Raw genomic sequence first — 24407 nt, forward strand, 5'->3', positions numbered from 1 at the left:
GGATCATGGGAGTTGTAGTTCCAAAACATTTGGAGAGCCAAGGTTGCTTATGCCTGATCAAGATCTGTGGGGCTGCAGGTCTCTTATATTGTAGAAATAAGCAGTTGCAGGGTGGGGGTGTCAAGAACCAGACAACAACAAAGTGGATGTTCTCCCAAATAATGACTCCACTGCAGCCAAGGGTCACAACCTTATAGAACTCACTGTTGAATCCCAGGCCCAGAAATGGGATAGCTCTGGCTTCCTCAACCTCAACCCTCCAGATGTTTTTGGCTTGCACCTCCCTTGAGCCCTAGCTAGCAGAAGCAGTGGTCAGGGATGATGGGAATTGTAGTCTCAAAACGTCTGGAGGATCGAGGTTGAGGAAGCCTGGGATAGCTACTACAATCCATCTATAGCCAGGGTCAGCTCATTAGATCCAATGCATTAGGCAGTAAAGGGGGCAGGATCCCAGGTGCTCGAGGCCAATTCATCCCCTTTTCCATGCAGGTGGATGAAACAAAAGTCTATCCCTTTTGCTTTGGAAGCCAAAACACAACTGCCTCCAAACTCTGGCCAGGGTGGGGTGGGGATTAATTTTTGCTTAGGGCAAGCAAAATGTCTGTAGCAAGTGTCCCAGAGTTCATATAAGCCCAGCAAGCTTCAAGCCCTGGAATTTTAAAACCTGCAGTCAACATGAGCTGGCGAACTTTACAGTTTGACAGCTGCAGAAATTCAACCAGGACAGGTTTACGTTTAATTACTTTCTGCCCTGTGTCACAGGCTGCTGACCTGCATTTAGAAACCCGGACGTCTTAGCCCAGTGAAAAATGAGAACAGCTTCTCCCCTTTGCTCCTTCACAAAATGTCAGGGGAAGAAAAGGCTGATGGATAATTCAACCTGCCTGCCAAACACACAACTTCACTCGGCAACCTTTACCCGGTCAGGGTTTCAATTTAGAAGACAGTCCTCTTAACATTACCCTGAGGAAATGGGTGGGTTTCAACAACAACAACAACAACCATCTTCTTTGTCACACGAAAGATGGCAAGTACCACGTAATGACCTAGACCAGGATTATAATAATAATAATAGTATAATAATTTATTATGTATACCCCGCCCATCTGGCTGGGTTCCCCCAGCCACTCTGGGCGGCTTCCAACAAAATATTAAAATACAGAGATTCATCAAACATTAAAAGTTTCCCTAAACAGGGCTGCCTTAAGATGCCTTCTAAAGGTCTGGTAATTGTTATTCTCTTTGACCTCTGGTGGGAGGGCATTCCACAGGGTGGGCGGCACTACCGAGAAGGCCCTCTGCCTGGTTCCCTGTAACTTGGCTTCTCGTAGTGAGGGAACCGCCAGAAGGCCCTCGGCGCTGGATCTCAGTGTCCGGGCAGAACGATGGGGGGGGGAGACGCTCCTTCAGGTATACTGGACCGAGGCCGTTTAGGGCTTTAAAGGTCAGCACCAACACTTTGAATTGTGCTCGGAAACATACTGGGAGCCAATGTAGTACTGGGAGCCAATGTAGCCGAATGGAAACTTATTCTTCCCTTTAAGTCTCACCACCTGTTCTTGAATGGCTTTGGTACTTTCTCACACATCTCCTCAGTCCCTCTGTTCATCAATCAGCAACCTCCTTTGAGCTATTTCTCATACCTGGGCTCTCCTTCTCTCACAGCTCTTACACGCCAAACTCTTGCTCTTGAAGACGTGTGAGTAGCCTTCTCTTTGTCCTGCCACGCAGTAAGTCAGACCATTGGGCCTCTAGCTCAGTGTCGTCTACACTGATTAGCAGTGGCTCTCCAGAGTTACAGAGGTCTTTTACATTCATGTATTAGACTGGGAGCAACACAGAGGGAAAGGTAATCACAACCACAAAGGTAAAGATAGTAGGAGGGATGCCGAGACGGGTAAAGTGGCAGTTTCAAACCAGGTTTGAGTACAGTCAGAAGGGAGCTTGGAAAAGCTCAGCTGTGTTAGCTTTTGTATTTTACCCACCTCACCTGTGCTATTTCTTCTTGTTAGAGTTGGCTTAAAAAACCCCTAAGCTCTCAGCATTCCTCCATCCCTGCTTTACTCAAACTTCTGTTCTTTAAAACCTCCACATTGTTCTTCTCAGTGTCTCTCCAATGCTACTTTGCTCAAAATTATTCCATTGTTTTAAATCACAATTTTTCCCTTGGGTGGAAAAACTGTCACACTTTACCCCCACTAAGGCTGTCCCTTCCGCCCCAAAGTCTTCTTCTTCCTGCTTCTACCTGTTCCCTCCTCCTTTCTCTTTAGACCAGGGGTCCCCAGACTTACCGCGCAGTGGCCCGGTGCCCGCCGCGCCGACCGCGTGGTGGGGCGGAGGGCAGGGGAGTGCGCGCGCAGCGGGCCGGAGGGCGGGGGAGTGCGCGCCCGTGCGCATGCGCACACGCACACGGGCGGGAAAAAATCGCCGAAAATCGCTTGTGCGCATGCGTATGGGCCTCCCCCGACCCGGAAGTGCATCGGAAATGACCTCTTCTGGGTCGGGAGAGGCCCATACGCATGCGCACAAAGGATTTTCGGCGATTTTTTGCCGATTTTTAAGATTGTCTCCGCGCCGCGCGCCGTAAGAGCAGGCGGCGGCAGCGGGCGGCGGGGGTCGTCGCGGGCCGGATTGGGAGGCCGATTGGGCCGCATCCGGCCCGGGGGCCGTAGTTTGGGAACCCCTGCTTTAGACCTTGGGATTCCAGCCCAGGCTGGCAAATTCCAACACACACAACCCAAGCACCACTCAGTCACAGAAGAGGGAAAGAGAGGGAGGAGACAGAGAGAGAGAGAGAGCGCTCTTCATTCAGCTCTCTCCCGCCCCACCTCCTTCTCTTCCATCCACTATTGCTGCCTTGTGAGCACCATCCATCATGTACAAGTATTCTAGCATCACTCATTTCTCCCTCACTCTGTCAATTGGTCTCCTTGTCTCTCTCTCCCCTCCCTCTAGGCTGACACAGGCAGTATTCATCACAAGCCTAGAAATGTACAATGTTTAGGTCTGACAACCAATTAAATATATTTTAGCTGATTAATTATCTGTCTTCCAGCTGATCAAATCCATTTGCATATTCCCAAAAGCTTAAAGTGTTTCTTAAATATTATATGTTTGGTTTTCCTGGTTAACACAGGAGCGCAACAACCAACAGCACAAAAGAGGATCAATCTCCGTAGTTGCCTTGCCATATAAGACTGCCTACCACTTCTTGTCTTGTTACTGTACTATTTTACAGTACAGAGTCATTCCAGACCAGCCTTTGCCAACCTGGGATCCTCCAGACATTTAGGTCCACAACTCCCTTCAGCCCCAGCAAGCCTGGTGGTTGTCCAAAATATAAGGAGGGCACCAGGTAGGCAAAGGGTGCTCCAGACAGTGACTCAATCAACTGCTCTCCTTTCTGTTGACATATGTGATAAAACATCTGTAGCCATTGCCCTCTTCTTATTCATTCATTCCTTCATTCATCACCTTCCACATATGTCCCAAGGCAACGTACAAAATGTAATAAAAACCACCACAAAACAGTCACCAAACAGCACAAAATGCATCTTGACAGGGCTGTTGTTCCACAGAGCAGGGGCAGCCAGACTGAAAGCCCTGCTCCAAGCTGAGATCTTTGGAACTCGAAGCATGCAAGGACCTATTTCTCGCTTACACTAGTATCTTACTTAAAAAATAAAGATCATGGCAAATAATTCCTCTCCCCCGTATAGAAGCACACCAGAGCCAAAATAGGCTAATAAATAGTACCTTTAACTTGCAATCTGGCAAACTGAAATTGCCAATCATGGATCAGCTGAAGTTTCAGTTAATTGCTGGGGGAAAGCCTCCAGGCTACTTTGCAACATCCAAAGTGACTTAAGAAATCCAGATACGGTAAAACAGGCTGGTATGTCTGAATTACACCCAATCCAGAGCAAGGGCCTCCAGCCTATGCTTCATCATTAGCCATATTCTCATTCTGTCTGAAAGTGGCCAAGTTTGTGATACCAGCAGCAACAGTAAGTTGGGTTTGATGCAAGATCTCACCTTCTTTGCATTGTGGGGCCAGTGCAGCAGGTGTCAACACCCCCAAATAGCTGAAGGGGTGCTTCCTTCCACACAGACTGACAGCAGAGGCCCTCTTAGCAGCACCTCTGCCCTGTGAAGCTCAAGAGACTGTGGGGTGTGACACACCCTAGGGAGGCTACCCTCCTCACACACCAGACTGCAGAATGCCTTCCCCTCGAAAGGGTGTGAGGCTCAGCCATCGTAAATCTTCCACCAATGAGTCAAGGTGGAAGGAAATGCCCCTCCCCATCTGTAGAGTTGCTATTTCAGATACTTGTTTAAATATGTCGCTTTGATACATTATATTCATTCTGTATGGAGCCCACCATTGGACCATAAAGTGGACAGGTCAGAAAAACTCATAAGAAATAAAAACACACCAACCTGGTGCCCTCAAGATGTTGCAGGACTACAACTTCCATCAGTCCCCAGAAGCACAGGCAATGTGGTGAACTGAAGTCCAAAATGTCTGAAGGGCACCAGGTTGGGGAAAGTTGGTCAATACAAATTAAGAAGTGCATGGTGAGGGGATTGAGAGAAGATAAATAAGGTGGCAAATACAAGTATTACTGTTCTCAGGTTTTAAATGATGACTTTTGCTTTCTCCTAATTGTATTCTCAGGTTTCCTAAAGCACAGTTGACATGTTTAGCGGTGTTTAGCAGACATCAGGCGCACACTGCCTAGGGTTGCCATACGTCTGGAAAATTCCATAAATGTACGGAAACTGGACGCCTAAAACGGCAACCGGGGGAATATTTGAATTTTAATAGATGTCCGGAATTTCCCGCACGTATGGCAACCCAGGTTTTTCTTAGGTTTTTTGGGGTTTTGTGTGTGTGCCACCAAGGCTCTCTGTCCTGCTTCGGTCACCGTTGGCTTCCCTTCTGGCCCCTTCCTCCCCCTCCTGGAGCATCTGCTTGGTCCACTGCTTTGGTCCCACCCACCAAATTGCCGCCACTGCCTTTGGAGGGAAGAGAGAGCGGTGGACGCATGCAGGCATGGGCGGGGCAAAGCGCTTGGCGGGGAGGGCGTGTGCCAGGCATGGGGTGCCTCCCTTCCTCAGGCGCCTCCCTCTCTCTGGGCTCCTGGGGTGGGTGGCGAGGGGGTGGTCTCCCCTCCTTGAGGGCCCACCTTTACACCCCCTGCTGGCCTCTGGCGTTGCTGCTCCAGCGCGGCCTTTGCACTCCGTCCCTTGCATGTGGGGCGGTGGCTCCGCTGAGGCTGGGGTCGTATTCTGCTGCCCTTCTGGGCTGCCTCATAGAAGCAGCAGGAGGGAGTCGCCACCTTCTCACCCGCGGCTTCTTCCTCCCTGCCCAGCAGCTCTCAGTCCTGCTCCCCTGCGCACATGCCCCTCTCCAGGTATTCAAAGCATGGCGGCATGGCTTTGACCCCATTTCTAGACCTTCTCAATAACTTTGGGGGTGTCAGGAATGTTACTTTTTTGAAATATGACAAGTCTGCACACCGTCAAACAGTCCTCCCCAAACCAGAAGCCATCACCCTTTTACCTCCTTTCCATCAGTACAAATGAATCCGATGAGCAGAACCTTCAATGCCCCCAGATCTCCAAGTCCTCGTCAAAGCGGCCAGTTGTGGAGGGAGCAGGGGGGAAACAGAGGAGACCATAAGGAGGGGACCTTCTTATGTTTAGTGAAAAGAATAGTCCATTTAAAGTTAATGGACTATGCAGAGATGGTCAAGTTGACAGCAAAAACAAGAGATCAAAAAGATGAGCACTTTGTTGAAAAGTGGAGATTCTTTTCAGACTATTTGAGAAAAAACTACTGTCAAATGAAATCACAAACTGGAAGAGGAAGGAGAACAAATAAATGACTGTAATATAAGTTATAATACAATAGAAAATAAATGGTAGTTATAGCAGCTGATAAAGGAATACAACAGGAGCATCACAGGTGTAAGGATGGGAAGTCAAAATGTAAGAAATTATTATACTGAAAGTGAAACTTTGTGTAAAAAAAAGAATAAAAACATTTTAAAATAAAATAATAAAATAAATAATAAAAATCATTTTGAATTTTTTTTAATACAGCAGGTCTGAATAGCAGTCTGAGGGTCTCACAGAATGGTTTCAGTTCTGAGAAAACAGCTCACAGAGGAAGAGAGTCAAAGCAGGGGCTTAATGCCAGTCATGGCAACAACCTGGTGTCCTTGCCTTGTCATAATGCAGCAGTTTCTGGGATCTGAACTCCAGAGAGTCAGGGATGCTTCCTGAATGAACAAACAGCACTCCTGCCAAGATGTGCCAAAATGCCAATGCAGAAGCTGAACAATCAGCCTAAGCAAGGCAACCAGCAGCAAAGAGGGGGTGGGATAGAAAAGCCCAGTAAGACATCCGTCTGAGCCACCCTGCTCAGCAGCCCTGCACAAGACCCACCAAGGCTTGACCCTGCTGCAGTGCTTGGTGCTCTTTGGGGTGTTTGCCAACCTCCTGCTTTTGACATGCTAGGCAGGCAGCAAAACCAGGAACATTAAACTGAGAATTGGAAGGAGAAGGGCATCCTCAGGGCCCAGCAAAGTCAGGCCCCACGAGCTGGTTTCACAATCTGCAGGCCCACTGCTTCTCAGCGGGGGGGGGGGGGAGGCCATGATGTTCCCCATGCCTGGTGTACACTGAAGACTTTCCCACGGGACAATGGGTGTGGTATCTGAGCAAGTTTAGGATCCCCTCAGCCTCTCTGTTATCATCAGAGAGGACTCACAGCTGCCCATGGAGGCGCAGGTCAATTCTGTGTCCAGGGCAGCTGTCTATCAGCTCCATCTGGTACGCAGGCTGAGGCCCTACCTGCCTGCAGACTGTCTCGCCAGAGTGGCGCATGCTCTGGTTATCTCCTGCTTGGACTACTACAATGCGCTCTATGTGGGGCTACCTTTGAAGGTGACCCGGAAACTACAACTAACCCAGAATGCAGCAGCTAGACTGGTGACTGGGAGCGGCCGCCGAGATCACATAACACCAGTCCTGAAAGACCTACATTGGCTCCCAGTATGTTTCCGAGCACAATTCAAAGTGTTGGTGCTGACCTTTAAAGCCCTAAATGGCCTCGGTCCAGTATACCTGAAGGAGCGTCTCCACCCCCATCATTCTGCCCGGACACTGAGGTCCAGCACCGAGGGCCTTCTGGCGGTTCCCTCGTTGCGAGAAGCCAAGTTGCAGGGAACTAGCCAGAGGGCCTTCTCGGTGGTGGCGCCTGCCCTGTGGAACGCCCTCCCAACAGATGTCAAAAAGGAAAACAACTACCAGACTTTTAGAAGACATCTGAAGGCAGCCCTGTTCAGGGAGGCTTTTAATGTTTAATAGATTACTGTGTTCTATTTTTCTGTTGAAAGCCGCCCAGAGTGGCTGGGGAGACCCAGCCAGATGGGCGGGGTATAAATAATGAAATAATAATAATAATAATAATAATAATAATAATAATAATAATAATCATCATTCCAGTGTCTAAGCTGCACCTCATAGCTTGCAGTATTTGCCAAATAAATAAATAAATCACATGCTCCTGTACTATGAAGGATCACGCTAATTAGAGTAAACTGGGAAGACATGAGAGAAAGAGGAACGGGCTGGTGATATTTTGTCAGCTTAACACCAAACTAATTTATGCTTTAGGGGAAATATTTGAGATTTCTAATTAAAAATCTCTACAAAGCTACATTCAAGGACATTAAAAGCTGCTGCTGCTTTTTCCTTGCCTTCTTCGCCAAGTGTTTCATCACCAAGTTCTCTCTTTGATTTTCTTCTTCTTCAAAAGGTAGAGTTGAATAACTCTGGATACCAAACACTAGGGGAGGAAGCGGGTGCAGTGGGTGTGGTGGCACCCCCCTGAATGCTTGCCCCGCCCCCATGTGCACAGCATGTGCACTGCTCCGGGTGCCAGAGCAGCTAGCTCCGCCTCTGATCCCAAATACAATTTCATATTTTCCACATTCTGTCCTTCCCAAAATGCCCCATCTCTTTCAAACAATTCCCATAATGACTAAATTCATATGGCAAAATAAGAAGGCCTGCATAAAATTTAAACTCCTGACAGACAAAAAAAGAGAGGGGAGGTCTGACAATGTCAAATTTAAAATTATACTATGAAGCAGAATGCCTTGTATGGCTGAAAGAGTGGATCACTTTGGAAAAAGCAGATTTATTAGATCTGGAGGGCTTTAACAACAGGTACCTTGCTTATGATAAGATCAAAGTCCAGAAAGACTTCAATAGCCACCTAATTAGAAATGTGTTATTTAAAGTCTGGAGCAAGTACAAAACGAGACTGGAGCCAATGACACCATGGTGGCTCTCACCTCTAGAAGCCCATGCCATGAAAAAATTAAATATGAATAAGGAATGGGCAACACAGAGAGATTTGATAATGGAAGATCAAGGTAAACTTAGAATAAGATCATATGAGGAAATAAAGCATTATGTCTCTGACGGATGGCAATATATACAAGTTGGAAGTGTCTTTAACTTGGACTCAAAGAAAGGCTTTGCTAAAGAGAATTCATTAATGCATGAAACATTATTAAAAACAACAAAAATGTATAACCTTTTGCTAGATTTGGATATGATTGACAAGGAAGTGAAAGAGACAATGATTAAATGGGCGCGAGACTTCGGCCACACAATATATTTAGAGCAATGGGAGAAACGTTGGCAGGAAGATATAAGATTTACCGCCTGTAGTACAATAAAAGAAAATGTTCTACATGTGGTATTTAACACCAGTCAAATTAGCAAAAATCTATTGTGTGTCGAGACCCCGCAACCACCCCCTCAAGGAGGAATAAAAACACTAGGACACAGGATATAAGGTTAATGTTATTGGGCAAATTTAGGCCACAACTTTATTGGTTACAGAATGTGAGCGGTATTGGCTTAGGCATTGAGTAGACCAGGCTATATCTGACTCCTGCCCGCCATGCAGGAAGTCTGGTAGGGTAAACAACCGGTAGGGGGAGCCCTGTTGATGCAAACCAACTCGAGCTCACCCCTGGGTTCCTGGAAGGGTCGTGGAATGGCTCTAGCCCCGCCCCGGGCTTCGGACAAGATCCACACACCCAGATTCCTTTAACGGAATACACCTACGCATGGAGGGGCAGGCAATGGCCAGGCCTCCCCTCCCCCATCAGAAGGTCACCCAATGCCTAACCGCAAAACCTTACAAAGTTGTAACGGTTGCTACGTGGTAGGCAAAAACCAAATGGCCTGAGCCAATTTGCCAAGTGGAAAAAATCTTACCAGGCCCCTCAACGGCGACCAACCGAGGTCCCTAGCAAGGCCATTAAAGACTAAACCTGCAAATAGGGAGCGAGGGTGGGAGATTGAGAACGCAAGCCATTTAAAGGGGGTGGTCACACGGTCCACTGCAACTCCTCCCCACCGGATGGTGGAGCGGATTAAACTGAAATACAACCTCTGTTGGAAATGCAACAAGGAAGCTGGTACAACAATGCAGATGTGGTGGAGTTGCACCCCGATTAAGTACTTCTGGGGAGAAATACATGAGGAGCTGAAAAAATGCTTAAAATCCCATTAACGAGAAAACCAGAGGCTTACCTACTGGGCCTTTTAGGAAAAGAAATACCAAAAATTTTTTGGGGGGGGATGAATTCTTATATGCAACCACCGCAGCTAGGATAGTAATAGCATCTAAATGGAAAGCTAAAGAACTACCTACCAAGGAGGAATGGATTCTCAAATTAAATGAATATTTAAAATTGGCTAAATTAACAGCATCCACATGACAGCAGCCAAATCAAAGACTAAAAAATGAATGGAAATGCTTTGATGATTATGTGACAAAATATTGCTCTACAAAGATATGCTAATATGCTTAGATTAAGAATGTAAATGCATCAAAACAATAAATTATCAATGACATATGTATATATAGAGAGAAAATAAAAACAATCAGAATGCAATGATAAGGGTAAAATTGATTCTAGAGAAGATGAGTAGAGGTGGAGGGAAGTTAAACAGGGTGGTGGGTTTATTTTATTTTGTTTATGTTTTTTCTTTTTCTTTTTTGGATATTGTATGATTTAATGTATAATGATTTAATGTTTCTTTTCTGTTATGTATTATTTCTCCTTTTTTATTAAATTGTATGACGGAAAATCTAAATAAAAATACTAAAAAGAATTTAAAAAATCTTATTTTCTACATTCTAAGCTATAAGATCCCAGGTGCTGAACAGAAACCAAGCACAACGGCTTCTGAACAGCTTTCCTGATTCTCTGGATAGTGTCTGGACAATGCTACAAATATGAATTTATTCTGCTTAAGGCTGCAGCAAAATCTCCTTTCCAATGCCCCATTCATAAGCAAAAAACCCATTTTGTATTTTTTGAGTGATGAGGAAGAGGAATCAATATCATTTTTGAATAGTCTCCAGCAGTAGTTGCACTCTGAGCAAGCCCACTGAAATAAAGGGGCTCAAGTCCCTCATTTTCAATAAACTTGCTCAGAACCGTGATCTATTTTTATTTCACCCTTATAATTTAAACAAGCTACGGTCTCCCCAAGTTCAGAGCATCACTGAGCACTGTGGTTGATCTGAAAGAGGATTCATCCAGTCTCTTCCTGACTACTGCACAAGAGGAAAGAAGCCTGAACTCTGGGAACCCAGAGCACATGCAAAGGACAATCGTACTTTCCAATTGCATCTGAACGGGGCCATAATTTGGATCTGCCTTACCCAACGTGGTGCCCTCCAGATCTTATTGGAGTGAAAGTTTCTATCTTCCCTGAACAATGGCCATGCGAGCTGATGAGAGTGGTAATCCAAAACTTCTGGAAGACACCAGGTTGTGGAATGCTAGCTTAGATTTTAAGTTTGTTTGTTTGTTTGTTTGTTTTTTAAATGGCTTATCCCCATCAATCCTTGGGAATTTCAGTACTTTAGAAACCAACTGTTCCACTTTCAGCCAAAGAGCCAAATGATTCCCCCCCCAGCTGCCTTGAGGTCTTTCCCTGGCAACCATGAAATCCCTGAGGCTCTTCCTATCCACTGCCCTCCTTGATTAAGAGATGGGGCCTGAGCTAGACAGCAAAGTCTCCCCACCACACACACACATATGGAAATGGTTCCACTACGACCTGGTAGCTGTCCTACACCTTACACTAAAGTTGCCTAAAGTTTGGCCCTCCAGATCAGGGGTGGACCTTGGCAATATGGCACCTTGAGCAAAACCAAAATTTAATGACCCACTCCCCCACCAGGCTTCATGCCTCTTTCCTAAAGTTGGGTAAGAGAGGCACTGGGCAAGCACTAAGTAGGATTTGGGAAGGAGAGTCAGAGGTTAAAAGCAACAAAAAGGGCTTTTATGGGTATGTCCGTAGCAAAAGGAAAAACAAGGAAACAGTGGGGTCACTCAGAGGAGAAGATGGTGAAATGCAAACAGGGGACAGAGAAAGGGCAGAACTCCTCAATGCCTTCTTTGCCTCAGTCTTCTCCAAGAAAGAAAACAACGCCCGACCTGAAGAATATGGAGCAGATGATCCAGCAGGTGAAATACAGCCCAGAATAAGTAAGGAGGTAGTACAAGAATACTTGGCTAGTTTAGATGTATTCAAGTCTCCAGGGCCAGATGAACTACATCCAAGAGTATTAAAAGAACTGGCAGAGGTGATTTCAGAACCACTGGCAATAATCTTTGAAAATTCCTGGAGAACAGGCGAAGTTCCAGCAGACTGGAGGAGGGCAAATGTTGTCCCTATTTTCAAAAAGGGGGAAAGAGAGGACCCAAACAATTACCGCCCAGTCAGCCTGACATCAATACCAGGAAAGATTCTAGAGCAGATCATTAAGCAAACAGTCTGTGAGCACCTAGAAAGAAACTCTGTGATCACTAAAAGTCAGCATGGGTTCCTGAAAAATAAGTCATGTCAGACTAATCTGATCTCATTTTTTGACAGAATTACAAGCCTGGTAGATGAAGGGAACGCTGTGGATGTAGCCTATCTTGATTTCAGAAAGGCCTTTGACAAGGTGCCCCATGATATTCTTGTAAAGAAACTGGTAAAATGTGGGCTAGACAATGCTACCATTCAGTGGATTTGTAACTGGCTTACTGACCGAACCCAAAGGGTGCTCATCAACGGCTCCTCCTCATCCTGGAGAGTAGTGACTAGTGGGGTGCCACAGGGTTCTGTCTTGGGCCCAGTCTTGTTCAACATCTTTATCAATGACTTGGATGATGGGCTTGAGGGCATCCTGAGCAAGTTTGCAGATGACACCAAATTGGGAGGGGTGGCTAACACCCCAGAGGACAGGATCACACTTCAGAATGACCTTAACAGATTAGACAACTGGGCCAAAGCAAACAAGATGAATTTTAACAAGGAGAAATGTAAAGTACTACACTTGGGCAAAAAAAATGAAAGGCACAAATACAGGATGGGAGACACCTGGCTTGAGAGCAGTACATGTGAAAAGGATCTAGGAGTCTTGGTAGACCACAAACTTGACATGAGTCAGCAGTGTGATGCAGCAGCTAAAAAAGCCAATGCAATTCTGGGCTGCATCAATAGGAGTATAGCATCTAGATCAAGGGAAGTAATAGTACCACTGTATTCTGCTCTGGTCAGACCTCACCTGGAGTACTGTGTCCAGTTCTGGGCACCACAGTTCAAGAAGGATACTGATAAGCTGGAACGTGTCCAGAAGAGGGCAACCAAAATGGTCAAAGGCCTGGAAACGATGCCTTATGAGGAACGGCTTAGGGAGCTGGGTATGTTTAGCCTGGAGAAGAGAAGGTTAAGGGGTGATATGATAACCATGTTCAAATATATAAAGGATGTCATATAGAGGAGGGAGAAAGGTTGTTTTCTGCTGCTCCAGAGAAGCGGACACGGAGCAACGGATTCAAACTACAAGAAAGAAAATTCCACCTAAACATTAGGAAGAACTTCCTGACAGTAAGAGCTGTTCGGCAGTGGAATTTGCTGCCAAGGAGTGTGGTGGAGTCTCCTTCTTTGGAGGTCTTTAAGCAGAGGCTTGACAGCCATCTGTCAGGAATGCTTTGATGGTGTTTCCTGCTTGGCAGGGGGTTGGACTGGATGGCCCTTGTGGTCTCTTCCAACTCTATGATTCTATGATTCTATGATTCTATGATTCTAGGAGGCAGGAGGACTCTAGGAACCTGTCAGAGCCTCATGGTTGCTTCCCAGAACAGGGCAAGCCCTTACTGGGCTTTGAGAAGGCACACCCCACCCAGAGCAAGGAAACCAGTCATGCTGCCCTAAATACAACATCATCTGGGTGACCACAGGGTACCCAACCCTGCCATATTCACTTCAGAATTTAAAACTTGTTTGCCAAAAAATAAGAAGTGGAATACACAAAGTCCTGTATATGACTTTCCTTTGATCATTTATTTCCACCACTGATGCCTATCCCTGACCTAGAGACAGAATTCCCAGTTAAAACAGTCAGCCAGCTGCCAAGAAAGGTATAAACATTTTGCTCCCTTTCCAAGCCTTTGCTAAAAGTGCTTTTTAAAATCACCCAAGCAGATGGCATACATGCCTTTTTCACTGACAGTGAAACATATGGCGCCTTATAAAAGGTGCTTTAGGAAGAAACCACAATCACCTAAAGAGAGTAAGATGCCACAAACTCCTTTCCTTTTAGCTATCAGATTACATTTATTTATGAGACTATAAAATGAAGGCAAATCCAGGTATGTTCCAAGCTTGTTTTCCCTGCTCTGGAGGATAGGGCCAAAACCAATGGATTCAAGTTACAAGAAAGGAGATTCTGACTAGACAACAGGAAGAACTTTCAGACAGGAAGAGCCATTTGACAGTGGAAAGGTCTCCCTTGCCCTGGGAGATTGTGGACTCTCCTTCCTTGGAGGTTTTTAAGCAGAGGTAGGATGGCCATCTGTCATGGATGCTTTGGGTGAGATTCCAGCATTGCAGGGGGTTGGACTAGATCAAACATGTCCAATGTGTCGATCGCGATCAACCGGTCGATCGCAGGATGGATTTTGGTCGATCACACAACCATGGCCGCCCTCGCCCATGGCTGCAGGGGACCTTCAGTGTGCGCTCTGCCGAGGCTCCGCTCAGCTGGGCTACCTCGCCGCCGCTAACGCAGCAAGCGCTCTGGCTGTCGCTGCCTCCGCCTCCGCCTCTAGCACCTCCTTCCCGCTCCGGGCGCCGCTGATCCTCCGCGCCGGCGGGCAGGTGCTGCAGCGGCACAGCTCCCTCCGCCGCTGCCTCCGCGCCCCGCTCCAGCCACCGGCGTTACCCAATGCCAGCCAGCTGGCCGGCCCAGAAAGGAAGGTGTGAGGCGCCTCCCTCCGCCCCTGGCAAGCCACAGCCCCGGGGCAGGGAGGGGGCGGCCGAGGAGGCTCCGCACGGGCTGCAGCGCGGCGGAGGGAGCTGCGGAAGGGAGGGCGTGGGGAGAGACGAGGACACTACCCGCTCTCCCTCCTAGTTCTGCATGGACGCTGAACTCTCCCCCCCCCCTTCATCCTTTGGTGATGATCATCTTCCAAAGCAACTACTCTATTCTGAGCTTAAAAATGGAAAGTGTAATGCTGGTGGTCAACAAAAGAGGTTTAAAAACTCTCTCAAGGCAAATCTTTAAAAGTGTAGAATAAACACTGACAACTGGGAAACACTGGCCTGCGAGCGCTCCTGTTGGAGAACAGCCTTTACTTTTGAAGAAACTCGACCTCAGGACGCAAGGGAGAAACGTGCTAAGAGGAAGGCACGCTTGGCAAATCCACACCGTGATCAACTCCCACCCGGAAACCAATGCCCCCACTGTGGAAGGACGTGTGGATCCAGAATTGGCCTCCACAGTCACAGTGTTTATGGAAGACAATCTTACTCGGCTACAAGTTATCGCAGAAGGAGGAGGAGGAGGAGGATTTGTTATTATTTTTATCATCATCATTTAATATTTATACCCCACCCACCTGGCTGGGTTTCCCCAGCCAAATATAATATGTTTAAGTTGAAGAATGACAATGGGAGAGTGTGGCAGATCACTGCCAGTTTTTGATACTGGATAGGAGATCACAGCCTACTTGAAGTTGGACATGCCTGGACCAGATGATCCTTGGGTCCCTTACAATTCTACAGTTCTGGGATTCTATTATTCCAAAACAAAATTATCAGCCCCCTCATCTCAGAATACTATACAGAAGAGCAGAAATATAAACTACAGGAAGAATGTTATTTTCTTCAGCAGCACTGAATACATAACCAGTTTTATTATTATAGCCTGTTAGGATTACAGGAGATGTTCCTTGAAATCATTTCACAGGGTGGAGAGTGAAGGAATATCACATAGAGACTGTTCCATTTTGCCTCGTACAAATGACTTCACTTGCTGCAGATTTAAACACTCCATCTTTTCATAGAGCAGGGGAAGGAGACCTGTTTATACTCTGCCATCCTTTGGCAGAACATAAACATAACCAATGCTGTCAAAAATGGACCGAAGTACATGTAAATCACAGCTACAGTATATGTGCCAAGAAGCAAATTTCTTTTTGCAGACTGGGAATGGGACCTAAATTTACTACTATCCAGAAAAAAGTGTGCAGAGAGAGAGAGAGAGAGAGAGAGAGAGAGAGAGAGAGAGAGAGAGAGAGAGAATGAGGGTGCCCAAATGACAAACGTTCCCTGTCTTTCCTACCCACCAACAGAGCCCTGGATTCAGAAAATCCGCCATATATTTTTTATAAACCTCAGTAGCATTTTCTGTGAGGCATGGATTATCATCAGACTACATGGCAGCTTACAGTAGTACCAATTCTGTGGCCTCTGTGACCTTGGGGCACAAATTGCAACTGGTGACCATTAAATCATTCAATTCCTTTCTCAAAGGGTAGGTGATTCAATGGGCAAAGGTTGGGAGGTGAGTCAGTCCCCCAAATAAGTGCTGCTATTGGCATCTGCCCTAGTGCTTTGGACTCCCCCATTCCAGAGAAACGGGCATGGCGCTGGGAGGCCAGAAAGCATCTAAATCAGTGGTTCCCAAACTTTTTCAGGGCACTGCCCCCTTAATTCCATAAACTCATCCTCAGTGCCCTACCCTATACAAAGACATTATTCAGAATAGCAGTTTGCACAAGACACTCAGGTAAATGACAACACAATAAAATTCAAATCAGTAACAATTAATTTCAAACTCAAAAACTAATTAAAGCTATTTAGTTTAATTCAAAAACACTGATGAACTGTGGACATAGTGTATACTGATTTCAGTAAGGCTTTTGACAAAGTCCCCATGATATTCTCACGAGGAAGCTGTTAATAATAATTTAATAATAATAATAATAATTTATTATTTATACCCCGCCCATCTGGCCAGGTTCCCCGCCTCTAGCTAAAATCTAGTTAAAATCTAGTTAAAATCTAGTTAAAATGAGGGCTGGACAAGGTAACTGTTAGGTGTATTTATAGCTGGCTGGCTGGCTGAATCCAAAGAGTACTCATTAAGTGTTCCCCGTCCCCCTGGAAAAAGTGACAAGTGGGGTGCCACAGGGTTCTGTCCTGGACCCGTTGTTGTTCAGTGTCTTTATAAACGACTTGAATTGAGGGGATGATCATCCAATTTGCAGATGAGCCAAAACTAACAAAATGAATTCCATTGGCGCAAATGTCAGGTTCTACACTTAGACAGGAAGAACCAGCTGCACAAATATAAGATGTGGGACATCCGACTTGCAGTAGTACATGTGAAAAGGACATAGGGGTCTTAGTGGACCACAAGCTGAACATGAGTCCACAGTGTGATGCAGCAGCAAACAAGCTAACACTATTCTAGGCTACATCCACAGAAGTCTAGTCTCCAGATCAAATAAAGTAATAGCCCTACTCTATTCTGCCTTCACTTCCACTGTGTACTCATAAGGGATTTGATTTAGATTGTGTGTTACTGGCCCAGTGGTTTTTCCTACTTTCTTCAGTTTAAGCTGGAATTTTGCTATAAGAAGCTGATCATCTGAGCCACAGTCAGCTCCAGGTCTTGTTTTTGCTGACTGTATAGAGCTTCTCCATCTTTGGCTGCAGAGAATATAATCATTCTGATTTCGATGCTGCCCATCTGGTGATGCCCATGTGTAGAGTCATCTCTTGTGTTGTTGGAAAAGAGTGTTTGTGATGACCAGCTTGTTCTCTTGACAGAACTCTATTAGCCTTAGACAGAGTGCCTGAAGAACTATGGATGGAGGCTCGTAACATTTTACAGGAGGCAGAAATGAAAACAATCTCAATGAAAAGGAAATGCAAGAAAGCAAAGTGGCTGTCCAATGAGGTCTTACAAATACAGTAGTGGGGGAAAGAAGGCAAGCAAAATGTGAGGGAGATAGTGAAATATACAGGAAATTAAAACCAGATTTCCAAAAAATAGCAAGGAGAGACAAGAGGGCCTTCTTAAACAAGCAATGCAAAGAAATAGGGGAAAACAACAGAATGGGAAAAACCAGAGATCTGTTCAAGAAAATTGGAGATAAGAAAGGAACATTTCGTACAAAGATTACCATAATAAAGGACAAAAGTGGAAAGGACCTAACAGAAGCAGAAGATATCAAGAAGAGGTGGCAAGAATACACAGAGGAATTTTACCAGAAAGATATGGAGGTCTCGTACACCCCAGGTAGTGTGGTTGCTGACCTTCAGCCAGACATCCTGGAGAGTGAAGTCAAATGGGCCTTAGAAAGCACTGCTAATAACAAGGCCAGTGAAAGTGATAATATTCCAGCTGAACTATTTTAAAAGATGGTGCTGTTAAAGTGATACACTCAGTATGCCAGCAAGTTTGGAAAACTCAGCAGTGGACAGAGGATTGGGGAAGATCAGTCTACATCCCAATCCCAAAGAAGGGCAGTGCCAAAGAATGCTCCAACTACTAGAGCACAATTGCGCTCATTTCACACGCTAGCAAGGTTATGCTTAAAATTCTACAAGGCAGGCTTAAGCAGTACTCCCAGAAGTGCAAGCTGCTGGATTTTGTAGGGGCAGAGGAACCAGAGACCAAATTGCAAACATGCGCTGGATTATGGAGAAAGCTAGAGAGTTCCAGAAAAACATCTACTTCTGCTTCATTGATTACGCAAAAGCATTTGCGTAATGAGTGCCTGTGTGAGTGCCTGGAGGCGGCTAACCCTAACACAGGCATCCCCAAACTTCGGCCCTCCAGATGTTTTGGACTACAATTCCCATCTTCCCTGACCACTGGTCTTGTTAGCTAGGGATCATGGGAGTTGTAGGCCAAAACATCTGGAGGGCCACAGTTTGGGGATGCCTGCCCTAACAGATTGAGGTTGAATCCTAACAAGACAGAAGTACTGTTTGTGGGGGACAGGAGGCGGGCAGGTGTGGAAGACTCCCTGGTCCTGAATGGAGTAACTGTGCCCCTGAAGGACCAGGTGCCCTAGCTGCCAAGTTATCCCTTTTTTTAAGGGATTTTCCCTTATGCTGAATAGGCTTCCTCGCAAGAAAAGGGAAAACTTGGCAGCTATGCCAGGTGCGCAGCAACATGTGGTAATCACAAGGTAGCTGCATTTTGGCATTGTCTCAATCGCCTTCTAACTTTTCTAGATTGCTTTGGTCTGATCCAGCCGGGCTCCTTTTACATCCCTACCAGAGACCACCTTGGCTGTGACTCTGGGAAGAACTGCTCCCTGCCTTGCAGGCCTTTCCCACCTGGCCTGGGGAGGATGGGGCCCTGACTGACTTCAGCTACAAAAGCTGAGGCTGCTGAGCAGAACCTTGGCTTGTCTAGGGGTTTTTTCCTGGGGAGGTCATGTTGCTGCTGTTTTTGATATTATTTTTTTGTATCTTTATTTTAGACCTTATCATGATTTATGCAGAAATTGTTCAATTTGGTTGTGTACTTTTTGATTTTTTTATTCATTGTTTTCAATTGTGTATTTTATGTTGTAAGCCACCTTTGAACTATGGAAAGCTGGCATACACATAAAATCTGGTTCGCCAGAAGCGGCTTTGTCATGCTGGCCACATGACCTGGAAGCTGTACGCCGGCTCCCTCGGCCAATAACGTGAGATGAGCGCTGCAACCCAAGAGTCGGTCACGACTGGACCTAATGGTCAGGGGTCCCTTTACCTTTAAGTATTGCTACGCTGGTTCTCTCTTTTCCAAGTCTCCTCTCCTTCCACCTTATGGTTTTAGGTGGCTGAGCTTGCAGTCAGGGTCCAGTTCGAGTTCTTTCTGTGCAATGCCCAGACTGTTTTAGAATTAGGATAGGCATCACAGTACAGTGGTAAACCACATGTTTTTCATGCAAAAGGCCCTGGATTCAATTCCTGGCATCTACAAATAAATAGAAAAAATAAAACTTCAGGTGGGGGGACTGTGAACCCCTCCAGCCCGTGGGACTACGAAGACCCACTGTCTGTGCAGACAGTGCTGAACTAGATGGACCCAATGATCCGCCAAAGCAGAAGGCAGTGTCATTTGTTCACAGAGAAGACGAAAAGGATGTGCTAAAATGTATCCAGAAAGGGGAAAAAATCACATTGCCACTGTTCTCAAACATTTATCATGTGAGATATAAATAAAACAGAAGAAAAACACTGCCTTTGCACGAAACACATCTGATTTCATCAGTGCCAAATTTGCCAGACAGTTCAGCCACATGATAAGCATGCTAATTCCAAGTCCTTGCGAATCCCGGACAGCTCTCAAATCAGCTAAGCCGCCTTATCGCAGTTGCACAGGGGGACCAGTGTGCACCAGATTTTAATTGCATTGTGCGGTGGACGAAAAAGGATCTTCAAGATTACTGGGCACTTTGTATACAGAACACTGTGAACATTTGCCCATTTGAACTGGCAGCCTAGAGAAAAGGCCCTTCTGGGACAGTTCACATTTTAAGATGCATGTAACACAATTCACGACTCAAGGGGTAGGGTGGGGGGTTCTGATGCCCACCCCCCTCCCCAGATTCATTTTAAAAAGGTACTGTTGTATATGCAGGAGGGTGGGAGTTCGAAAAACCAAACAGCTGCAATAACTGCACGTCAGTTTTTAAAGAGAGGCCAAAGAAACCAGATAGAATATGGGCAACTACTGACAGATGGGCCCAGATCTGACTCCATAGGAAGGTGGGAGCCCTGAAGCTGGATCAGGCCAGTGGCTCATGTAGCCCAGCATCCTGTTCCCAGAGTGGCCAAGCAGATGCCTCTGGGATGCTCACAAGCGGGACCCAGACACCAGTGCCCTCTCTTCACCTGGCATTCAAAGGCATATGGCCACTGTTACTAGAGGCAATACAAACATCTTTAACAGCAGCCATTTACAACATTACCCTCCATGAATTTGCCAAATTTTCTTTTAAAAGCATCCAAGTTGGGGGCCCATCACTATACCTTGTGGTAGCAAATTCCAGAATTTAACTCTGCACTGTGTGAAGAAGCACTTCCGCTTGTTTGTCCTGAGTCTTCCAATGTTCAGCTGCATTGAATCCCCCCAAGTTCCATTTCTGTGAGGAAGAAGAAAACACTCTTTTCACTTTCTCCATGTGTTTTCCACATCCCCTCTGACTCACCATTTCTCTGTACCAGTGTTTCTCCAACTTGGGTCCCTCGCTGTTGGTTGTTGGACTATAACTCCCATCATCCCTGACCACTGGCCCTGCTAACTAGGGATGATGGGAGTTGTAGTCCAACAACAGCAGGGGACCCAAGTTGGAGAAACACCGCATGACTTAAAAGGCCCAAATGTTGTGTGCAAACTTTCCTTGTACTGTATGGGATTAACAGAACCAGGAATATAGCAGATGCTGCAGGAACAGGTGACAACAAGAACAGTTTAGAAGTTACAGGTAGGTAGCCGTGTTGGTCTGAGTCGAAGCAAAATAAAAAAATTCCTTCAGTAGCACCTTAAAGACCAACTAAGTTTTTATTTTGGTATGAGCTTTCGTGTGCATGCACACTTCTTCAGATACACTTGAAACAGAAGAGTCAGACCCTTATGTATATACAGAGGGTGGGGGGGTGGGAATGGGTGATGGGCTGATGGGAGTGGTAAACCTGTAGATGGCTGTTAACGACTGCTGATGACTGCAATTGGTCCTGCAGGGGAAAAGCAAGGGCTGAGGCGCTAAAGAAAGCTTGATCATGCATAATGAGATAAGAATCCAATGTCTTTGTTCATCCCAGGTGGCTCCATGGTTTTAAGCTTGGTAATGAGTTCCAATTCAGCAACTTCTCTTTCCAGTCTGTTCCTGAAATTTTTCTGTAATAAAACAGCTGCTTTGAGATCTTGTATAGAATGTCCTGGGAGATTGAAGTGTTCTCCTACTGGTTTCTGTGTCTTGTGGTTCCTGATGTCAGATTTATGTCCATAAAATTTTTTTTATTTAATTTAGAAGTTGTCCACCTAAAGGGAAGGAGACTGAGCTGTGGCTGTCAAGATGCTGCTGTGCTACAACTCCCATCAGGCCTAGATAGCATTGCCAATGGAATGGATTTATGGGAATTGTAATTCAGCAGCATCTGGAGGACCATAACTTCGCTACACCTCACGAAAAGCAACGTTTCTCGTTCCAACTATTGCTGTTTAGCCCTGATATATTTGCCTACAACAGTAACACAATACCACTGAGAATCTAAGACTGCTGGATCGCAGAAGCTTACCAAATCTTTGTGAGTTTTTGGGTGCTGTGAACAAAACTGTTACCCAACTGTGGACTCTGCAGGGTCCTTTTCCTTATAGACCAACATGTTTACCCTTGTGTGTGTTTTCACAACAGTTCAAAATTGTACGAAAGACTTATTCACCACTGCTGTGTCTGAAAGAGATTGCCTGTTTTATCGCAAGCCCATCAGGTCACAATCCATGCAAGGACATCCTGCATTATGATAATTAAATCAATAATTTAGCCTCTTATTTCTCAAGACAGTATGATAAATGAGTTTGTAGCTACAGCCACAGATGGAATATTAATTAATGCAATGCCTTAGTGTGCTTCTGTGTCATACAATGCACTTTATGAACTGTTCTCATCTCAGGTATTGCACACATACACAAGACACCGAAAAGAAAATTGGGAAGGAACAATGCAGATTGCATAACAATTTTAGCAACATTTGACAGGAGGAGGTGGGAGAAGGAAATAGAGGAGCAAGAACTACTCAAGAATGGCTCGCTGGTAGCTTGCTAGTGCTGAAAATTGTTCCTTGAATTTTTGGTAATGGCTTTTTAAAAAAGGGGCAGATCCACACTTAAAGCACATACAAAACACCTTGAAGCACAGGACTTCCCACCAAGAATTGTGGGACCTGTAGTTTGTTAAGGGTGCTAAGGATTGCAGAGAGGAAACTACACTTCCTGGGATCCTCTGAAGGGATCCTGGTTGGGCAAGGCTGGTATAGAAGATGGGAGACTAGAAGAAGCCATTTTAATTCACCCCATCCAGATGATTCCCCCACTTTGGATGAAGAGGGGGGCAGGCAGGGGTCATCCCGTGTCCCCAAAAACATTGGGATAAATGCAGTGCAGAAACACAGCACCACAATCTGCCATAGCTGCCAAGTTATCCCTTATTTTAAGGGATTTTCTATTATGCTGAATAGGCTTCCTCGCGAGAAAAGGGAAAACTTGGCAGCTATGCAATCTGCATTTTGCTTCATTTCACTTTAACCTAACAGTCAGCATCAGAAGCTGTTTCTGAGGGTCACTCCTGGACAAATCACCAGGCCTGCTTTAACATTTCAGCAGAGTGAGAGAGGGAAAATGAAAAATAAAGTCCCATATTTAAATGCTTCCCCAGACCATTTGAGATTAAAAATCCATGACATTAAGAACTTTAACTGCAGGTGGTTGGGAGGAAATTATTATTATTCAGCTCTCTGCAAAAAAAAAAAAGGCTTATCGTCTGAGGATGAGGATTTATGGAAGAACTGGTCCCTAGTGATATCAAGCAAACAGCACACTGGCAGATACTAAATCCTGCTGTATAAATAATCTCCCTAAACCCGAGTCTCTGAAATCCAACAGTGGAGGGACAATGTCTCCATCCCTGGTGCTCTATATGAAATAGTTTGATGAAGGACAGAGTCACATGAGACACACACAAATGAACAGGGGGCTCTTGCAAGTGGGGGAGGACACAAAGCCTGCGGAATCCCCGGTCTGTCCATGCACATGTAGCCAACATAGCTCACCATGGATTGAGAGTTAGCAAACTGCCACAACCAGAATCATAGAGTTGGAAGAGACCACAAGGGCCATCTAGTCCAACGCCCTGCCAAGCAGGAAACACCATCAAAGCATTCCTGACAGATGGCTGTCAAGCCTCCGCTTAAAGACCTCCAAAGGAGGAGACTCCACCACACTCCTTGGCAGCAAGTTCCACTGCCAAACGGCTCTTACTGTCAGGAAGTTCTTCCTAATGGGCTGGCAGCTGAACAGACTTCTATGCTGGCCATGGCTGGCACAGCATCCTCCTCCACCATAGCAGAGGGCTAGCAGACAAGTCTAGGAGCAGCCTAGCTCAGGGGTTTCAGGAAGAGATTCAAGACCCTGGCATCTGCCGCCTGAAGCAGCTGTCTCACTCGGCCTAATGGGCCAGACCACTACTCTCAGCTGATGAGAAAATAAAAAGCTTGTCTGCACTGCACTCAGGATCTGCCAAAGCCACAATACAGTTGCGCACTCGCTCCCTCCTTCTCTCCCCCCCCCCCTCAAGCTGGGCCAAGAATTTTTTGGGCACAATTACACACACAGAGTGATCACATGGTCCAGTACTTTCACAAAATATTTGCTATCTAAATCCCTCCATACTTCAGTCCTAAATAGCTCAGGAAACCTCTCTCCTCACCTCCCAGCATTTTTTAAAAATCTGTAATCAATTTTTTTAAAACTGAGCAACGGTTGAGAACAATTGTACATAAAATGATACCAGCCCCTGATTTAGGGTGGTGATGTCATCTCCCCCACCGGGGTGCCAAGGCGATGGGGCAGAAAATGGAGAGGATCCATTTGGGGGTGCCAAATTTTGGGAAAATTTCCCACAGGCATTTAGAATTTGGCACAGGTGTTGCTAATCTCTCTTGTCAAGAGTATCGCCAACCTGGGGAACAATCAATGAAATTCCTACAGCAGATCTCAGGGACCGAGCAGCAATTCAAGAGTTCAGGACCCACCCTGGACCCACGTTGCTCTGGACTTTGTAAATTAATACAAGGACCTAGAACCTGGCACACTGCCACCTTAATTTTCCTGCACCACGGCAGTCACTTTCCTGCCACACCCTTGCAGGTCCGGCAGGTGTCCTCAAAGGCACCACCTGAGCAGCACCAACCCAGCTCCCCCAGGGCTTGCGATTGTGCTCGCAGGCCAGGTTCCA

General features: G+C 45.9%; 1 protein-coding gene across 1 annotated transcript in view; it reads right to left on the reverse strand.

The window, feature by feature from the left end:
- APBA2 (amyloid beta precursor protein binding family A member 2) overlaps positions 1-24407 on the reverse strand; it is a 100358-nt gene that overhangs the window by 64740 nt on the left and 11211 nt on the right. Inside the window, exon 2 of the mRNA XM_035132241.2 lies at positions 20425-20537. The gene's annotated coding sequence lies outside the window, so the exon portion shown is untranslated. The remainder of the gene's footprint in view (positions 1-20424; positions 20538-24407) is intronic.

This window comes from Zootoca vivipara, chromosome 14 (assembly GCF_963506605.1).
Source record: "Zootoca vivipara chromosome 14, rZooViv1.1, whole genome shotgun sequence".
Classification (NCBI taxonomy): Eukaryota; Metazoa; Chordata; class Lepidosauria; order Squamata; family Lacertidae; genus Zootoca; species Zootoca vivipara.